This window comes from Suncus etruscus, chromosome 3 (genome assembly GCF_024139225.1).
Source record: "Suncus etruscus isolate mSunEtr1 chromosome 3, mSunEtr1.pri.cur, whole genome shotgun sequence".
Lineage (NCBI taxonomy): Eukaryota > Metazoa > Chordata > Mammalia > Eulipotyphla > Soricidae > Suncus > Suncus etruscus.
In genome coordinates, this window is record NC_064850.1 from 9144593 (window position 1) to 9152055 (window position 7463).

At 44.0% G+C, this 7463-nt stretch overlaps 1 non-coding gene across 1 annotated transcript; it reads left to right on the forward strand.

Moving 5' to 3' along the window:
• Positions 1–6929: 6929 nt before the first annotated feature.
• On the forward strand, positions 6930–7036 carry LOC126005534 (U6 spliceosomal RNA). The gene has a single exon (XR_007494585.1). It is a non-coding gene; the product is annotated as a U6 spliceosomal RNA (small nuclear RNA).
• The last annotated feature ends 427 nt before the right edge of the window (positions 7037–7463 follow it).

The window sequence follows — 7463 nt, forward strand, 5'->3', positions numbered from 1 at the left end:
AAACAAAAACCAATTAAAAAAAAAATAAGCAACTAAAGTTCTTAAGAGAGACAGATCTACTTGGTGGAAAGAGATTTGTTTTTAGAAATTGATACAGTCACATGTTTGTACAGACCAGTTTCACAGATTCACTCTTCTCAAAAGAGATGTCAACCAAGCTGTGAAAAATCACAGGTAAACTGGGCTACACCACCAACAAGATGCAATCTCAGGAGGAGAGGATGGGCCAAGGCTCTGCCTTGCCAAAGACACACCTTGTTGCCTCCAACACCCCACAGTCACCATGGCCCTGACTCACCTGTACCATCCTATGCCACCCTGACTCACCTGTATGATTACCAATCTGAACAAACTTTATTGGGGGGTGATATCACCAAGACCTTCTGGAGTGAGTGTGGATACCTCCCCCAAATATCTTCCTTCTTCCGCAAGGCCTGGGCAGCTGAGAACATGGCCCACAAAAGCTTCAGGATCAGTACTAGTGCTTTGAATTTCTGGACAACTTCATTTGTTTGAAGCTGTCGTCTCTATAGGAACACACCAGTTTAACAGAATGGATAGCTAACAAGAGCTTACTAAACCTGACATTGTATTATCAATATTTGAAGACACAATTTTCACCAATTAGCTTGTACATTTTTAAATATTCTTTGTTCTCTTCCATTTTCTTTTTTCTTCCTATTCTCTCTTTTTTTTTTTAATACCTTTGTTCTGACTTATCTGGAAACAAATGTATTATGGTCAATTATGTCAATTACATGATGTATTTTCTTTAAATAAAGTAGAAAAAGAAATAGACACAATTTTGGAGCCTGGCTAGTCTAAAATTTCCAGAGTTTGTAGGTGCGCCAATATATTTATTAAGATTTTAGGGCCCGGAGAGATAGCACAGCAGCGTTTGCCTTGCAAGCAGCAGATCCAGGACCAAAGGTGGTTGGTTCGAATCCCGGTGTCCCATAGGGTCCCCCGTGCCTGCCAGGAGCTATTTCTGAGCAGACAGCCAGGAGTAACGCCTGAGCACCACCGGGTGTGACCCCCCCAAAAAAAAAAAGATTTTATTTAATTGAAGCCATTGTGATCTAAAAAGGCCTTCATAGTTGAATTTCAGATAGACAGTGTATCAGGGCCCTCCCTACCACCAGTATCAACCTCCTTCCACCAATGTTTCCAGAGTGCATCTTATATCCCTGTCCTTTGCCCCCTGGCCTACCAGTATAACAGGCATTTAAGTTTAGATTGTTAAAGTCTAGGTCTCTGAATTCTTTTGTCATTGATTTTGGCTTGGATATTTAGTTCTGTCTTTTTTTTGGGGGGGGGGGCACACCCAGCGGTGATCAGGGGTTATTCCTGGCTGTCTGCTCAGAAATAGCTCCTGACAAGCATGGGGGACATATGGGACACCGGGATTCGAACCAACCACCTTTGGTCCTGGATTGGCTGCTTGCAGGCAAACGCCTCTGTGCTATCTGTCAGGGCCCTTAGTTCTGTCTTTTTTTTTCTCCACCAATGCACCTGAGACCACTTGGCCCATGGCCCCCATTCTTTCTTTTTTTTCTTCTTCTCTTTCTTCTTCTCTTTCTTCTTCTCATTTTCTTTCTTTCTTTCTTTCTTTCTTTATTCTTTCAGTCTTTCTTTCTTTCTTTTATTCTTTCTTTCTTTCTTTGTCTGTTTCTTTCTTTCTTTCTTTCATTTTCCTTACTTTCTTTCTTTTCTCTTTCTTTCTCTCTGTTTTTCCTTCCTTCCTTCCTTCCTTCCTTCCTTCCTTCCTTCCTTCCTTCCTTCCTTCCTTCCTTCCTTCCTTCCTTCCTTCCTTCCTTCCTTCCTTCCTTCCTTCCTTCCTTCCTTCCTTCCTTCCTTCCTTCTTTTTTTTTGGAGGGGGCCATTCAGCAGTTACTCCTGGCTCTATGCTCAGAATCACTCCTGACAGGCTCGGGGGACCCTATGGGATGCTGGGGATCGAATCCAGGTCGACTACATGCAAGACAAATGCCTTACCCATTGTGTTATTGCTCTGGCCCCACTGTCTTCTTTATCACTGTACTGTGATATCTGGATCCCTTCTTATTTAGGAATGAAAGAAATCTTTGGGATTACTGAGGCTATTTGATAAAACCAGAAAATGGGGCCATGACACAGTGTGGGGTTATGGTGCTTGCTTTCTGTCCTGCCAATCCTGGTTTGAATTCTGGCACCACATCAGTATCTGAAGCACTCACTGCCAGGCTGAGATTAGCCAGGAATACCTCTCAGATCAACGGCCAAGAGATTCTGCCCTCTCTCTCCTCCAAAAAAGAATAATAATAAAATAAATAAAGAAGCTTGGGGCCAGAGAGATAGCATGGAGGTAAGGTATTTGCCTTACATTGAGAAGGACGGTAGTTCGAATCCCGGCATCCTATATGGTCCCCTGTGCCTGCCAGGGGCGATTTCTGAGTGTAGAGCCAGGAGTAACCCCTCAGCACTGCTGGGTGTGACCCAAAAACCAAAAAAGGTTTTTTAAACTTGATTGATTGATTGATTGACTGATTGGTTGGTTGTTGGACCACACCCAGCAGTGTTCAGGGGTTACTCCTGCCTCTGCACTCAGAATGTGCCCCTGGCAGGCCGGGGGACCATATAGGATGCTGGGAATCAATCCGGGTCCCTTCTGGATCTGCTGCATGCAAGGCAAGCACCCTACCGCTGTGCTATCTCCCTGGTCAACTTCTCCCCACCAAGTGAATTGCTGACTTTTTCAGAATTGCTGCAGGAACAATGGGGCCTTGATTTGGGTTGAGTGAACGCTGGGAACAGCTTCAGGCTTCAGGGAGGCCGCTCAGGTCTGAGTCAGGAGGGCAGAGGCCAGGTGAAGGAGGGAACTGGGTCTCTGGTCCTACGGAGGCGTGGAGGAGGAAATGAGTGTCTGGTTTCTTCTCTTTGAAGGGAGTCGCCACCATTATCTTTCTCTGCCTTGATGATCTGTTCCTTACTCATATTTCCATATACAGTTATTCCTATGTCTGGTTACTCACACAAGTTCTTTATGAGCCTTGCCCCCAAAAGGTAAGAACTTTCAGAAACCTACTCAGATTTTTTTTTTTTTCATTTTTGTTCTCTGGGATAAAGAAATTTGTTTGGGGGGCCGGGCGGTGGCGCTGGAGGTAAGGTGCCTGCCTTGCCTGCGCTAGCCTAGGACGGACCGCGGTTAGATCCCCCGGCGTCCATATGGTCCCCCAAGAAGCCAGGAGCAACTTCTGAGGCATAGCCAGGAGTAACCCCTGAGCGTCACAGGGTGTGTCCCCAAAAAAAAAAAAAAAAAAAAAAAAAAGAAATTTGTTTGGATTTGGAGTGTTTTCTTGTCGCTTCTGTATCATAAACCCTGGATTTCGTGTTTCAAGGATGTCTGCACGCTTTTTGTTCTTGTTCTAACACAGACTTAGATTATGTGTCCTTGTATCAGTCTCCTAGCAGCCACAAGTTCTCCTTGATGTTTGCAGAAGCGTGCTTAAGAAAAAAATCTGGGGGCCGGAGAGATAGCATGGAGGTAAGGCGTTTGCCTCTCATGCAGGAGGTCATCGGTTCGAATCCCGGCGTCCCATATATGGTCCTCCTGTGCCTGCCAGGAGCAATTTCTGAGCCTGGAGCCAGGAATAACCCCTGAGCACTGCCGGGTGTGACCCAAAAACCACAAAAAAAAAAAAGAAAAAAAAAAAAAGAAAAAAATCTGGGCTGGAGAGATAGTATAGGGCTTAAGGAACTTGCCTTGTATGCTGCCAACCCTGGATTCATTTTTGGCACCCTATATGGTCCTCTGATCACAGAGCAGGAGTAAACCCTGAGCTCTACCAGGAGTGACACCAAAACCTATATATGTATATATAGGCAACATACACACATCTATTTTTTTTTTTGTTGTTGTTTTTTGGACCACACCAAACAGCACTCAAGGGTTACTCCTGGCAAGCTCAGGGGACCATAGGGGATACCAGGGATCAAACCCAGGTCACCCCTGTGCTATCACTCTAGGCCTGACATCTATTTCTTTTTTCTTTCTTTCTTTCTTTTTTTTTTTTCTTTTGGTTTTTGGGTCACACCCAGCAGTGCTCAGGGATTACTCCTGGCTCTATGCTCAGAAATCGCTCCTGGCAGGCTCGGGGACCATATGGAATGCGGGGATTCAAACCACCAAATGCCTTAACTCCATGCTATCTCTCTGGCCCCATGCTATCTCTCCAGCCCCGACATCTATTTCTTAATAATGTGTTTAATGCCAAATGTATGTTTCCCCATGGCAGGTGGCCAGGCCGCTGTGCTGTGCTGCTCAGTTTCTCTGAACGGAGTGGGAAAATAGTCTGGCAGCTCCTCAAAACATTAAACACAAAGTAACCACGTGACCCAGCAACTCCACCCTGAGATATATACCCAAGAGAACTGAAGACATATGTCCATGCAAAAACTTGTAAGTGAATGTTCACAGCAGTATGAGCCATGGAAGCTGAAAAGTGGGAACAACCCAAATACCCACCAACTCAACCTGGTTGAGTAAAATGCAGAATAGCTAAACAGTATTATTTATTCATCATAAAAAGAAAGCAGTGGTAGAATTGCCAGGAATGCTAGAATAAGGGTAACCTTAAAGACACAGTGAAACGAGGCCTGGAGAGATAGCACAGTGGCGTATGCCTTGCAAGCAGCAGATCCAGGACCAAAGGTGGTTGGTTCGAATCCCGGTGTCCCATATGGACCCCCATGCCTGCCAGGAGCTATTTCTGAGCAGACAGCCAGGAGTAACCCCTGAGCACCGCTGGGCTTGACCCAAACCCCCCCCCAAAAAAAAAGACACAGTGAAACAGTGATAGGGCATTTGCCTTGCACAAACAAGCTCTGAACACAGAGCCAGGAGTAACCCCTGAGCGCTCCTAGATGTGACCCAAAAACAAACAAACAAAAGCAACAAAAATACACAGTGGAAAACATAAATAGTTACTTTATGCCTGGTTACACATATCTGAACTGTTCAAAATAGGCAAATTCACAGATAATATATTATTGATTAATATATTGATAATCAATAATATATTGATTAATATATATTAATATATATTGGGTCAGGTAATATAATCCCACTGGAGTTTCTTTTTGTCAGATGGAAATGCTTTGAAATGATGATGGTTGTATGCCCTAAATAGTCAACCCCCCACTTTTTTGTTCTGTTTTTGGGCCATACCCAGAGGTGTCTAGGGGCCACTTCTTGGCTCTGCACTTACTCCACTATCACTCCTAGTGGGCTCAGGAGACATATAAGATGTGTGTGGGGAGGTGAGGGAGGGAAATCAAACCCTGGTCGGTCGTATTCAAGGCAAACACCCTAGCAGCTGTGCTATTGCTCCGGTCCCCCAACAAACATTTGAATAACCTTTTTTGGGGGGGGGCCATACCCAGTGATGCTCAGGGGTTACTTCTGGTTATACGCTCAGAAATCTCTCCTGGCTTGGGAGACCATATGGGACGCTGGGGGTTCAAACCGTGGTCCGTCCTAGGCAAGTGCTTAAATAATGAATTTCACATTATATAAATGATATCTCAATATTTTTTAATGCTGCCTTAATGGGGCCAGAGTGATATAGTACAACAGGTAACCTTGAACTTAGTCAACCCTAGTTTGATCCCCAGCACCACATATGGTCCCCTGAGCACTACTAGGAGTAATTCCTGAGTATAGATCAGGAGCAATCCCTGAGCACAAGCTGAGTCTGACCCCCAAAACCAACCAAACAAAATGTTGCCTTAAGCATAGTCATTATTTTTTAAATTAAATAATATATTTATTTAAGCACCATGATTACAAATGGGTTCCAGTCATAAGAAGAATACCCCGTTCACCAGTGCAATATTCCCACACACCAGTGCCCCCCATCTTCCTCCGCCCCCACCGCCTGCCTGTATTCAATACAGGAATTCTACTTCTCTAACTCTTTATCATTGTCATACTAGTTGTTAGTGTAGTTATTTCTCTAACTGTACTCCCTCACTGGTGGTGAGCCTCATATTCATTATTGAATGAATAATTCATCCTGACAAATATGCAAACTCAGGGTGTTCTGGATAGACTCAGCCCTTTCTAGCTTTTCCTGCTAGCTACAGATCCGTGAGAACTGTTGGCTTGTATAGTTGAGAGGTTGGCATTCTGTGTGAGAAAAGGGTGTGGCTGTGAGTTATCTGTGATTGTGTGTTGGCTGCCAGCATTTTTGCTGGATAAGATCCATCCCTGACATTTTTATTAACTGCAAGAGAGGAAGTTGGAGAGGGGGAGGCGTCTCCCCTTTTCTTTTGAAACAGATTCCTGAGGTGTATTAGAACAGAGACTGAGTCTATCATTTCAATGGTATGGGGACAGGAACAGGTAGCAAACTCGTAAATTAGGATGTCAAGGCACTTGGGCTAGAGAAAGTCTCAGAGGGCTGGAGCACTTGTCTGGTATGTAGGGGCCCTGGGTTGAATTCTCAGCCCATTTGGTCCCTGAGCCCATAGGTTGAATTACTAACCCACCCGGATCCTCGAGTTCTGGTGTTGGTGGCCCCCAACAACAACAATAGTGGACCAAATATTGCTGGGGTAACTCCTGAATTCCTTAAACTCTCCTGGGAGACTTCCACCCCAAAGAAAAGGAATAGCTGAAAGTACAGGAGATACATCAATTGCAGGTGGCTGGCTTTGGTTCCATCCCTAGCAGAAATATGGTTCCCCCACCCTGCCCTTGGCATCACTAGGGGTGACCCCTGAACACAGAGCCAAGAAAAGCCCTTGAACATCACTGAGTGTGACCCCAAACCACCCTCAAACAAACAGAAAATAAAAAAATAACATAAAGGAAGGAAGGAAGGAAGGAAGGAAGGGAGGGAGGGAGGGAGGAAGGAAGGAAGGAAGGAAGGAAGAAGAAAGAAAGAAAGGTGCTCGCTTCGGCAGCACATATACTAAAATTGGAACGATACAGAGAAGATTAGCATGGCCCCTGCGCAAGGATGACACGCAAATTCGTGAAGCGTTCCATATTTTAAAAAAAAAAAAAAGAAAAGAAAGAAAGAAAGAAAGAAAGAAGAAAAGAAAGAAGAAGAAAGAAAGAAAAAGAAGAAAGAAAGAGAAAGAAAAGAAAGGAAGGAAGAAAGAAGAGAAAGGAAGGAAGGAAGGAAGAAGAAAGCAGAAAGAAGAAAGAGAGAAAGAAAAAGAAAGAAAGAAAGAAGAGAAAGAAAGAAAGAAAGAAAGAAAGAAAGAAAGAAAGAAAGAAAGAAAGAAAGAAAGAAAGAAAGAAAGAAAGAAGAAAGAAAGAAAGAAAGAAAGAAAGAAAAAGAAAGAAGAAAGAAAGAAAAAAGAAAGAAAGAAAGAAAGAAAAAGAAAGAAAGATTTCCACTTACTTTATTGTAGGCTTTGGAAGTTATATAAGAAGGCTGGAGAGATAGCACAGCAGTGTTTGCTTGCAAGCAGCC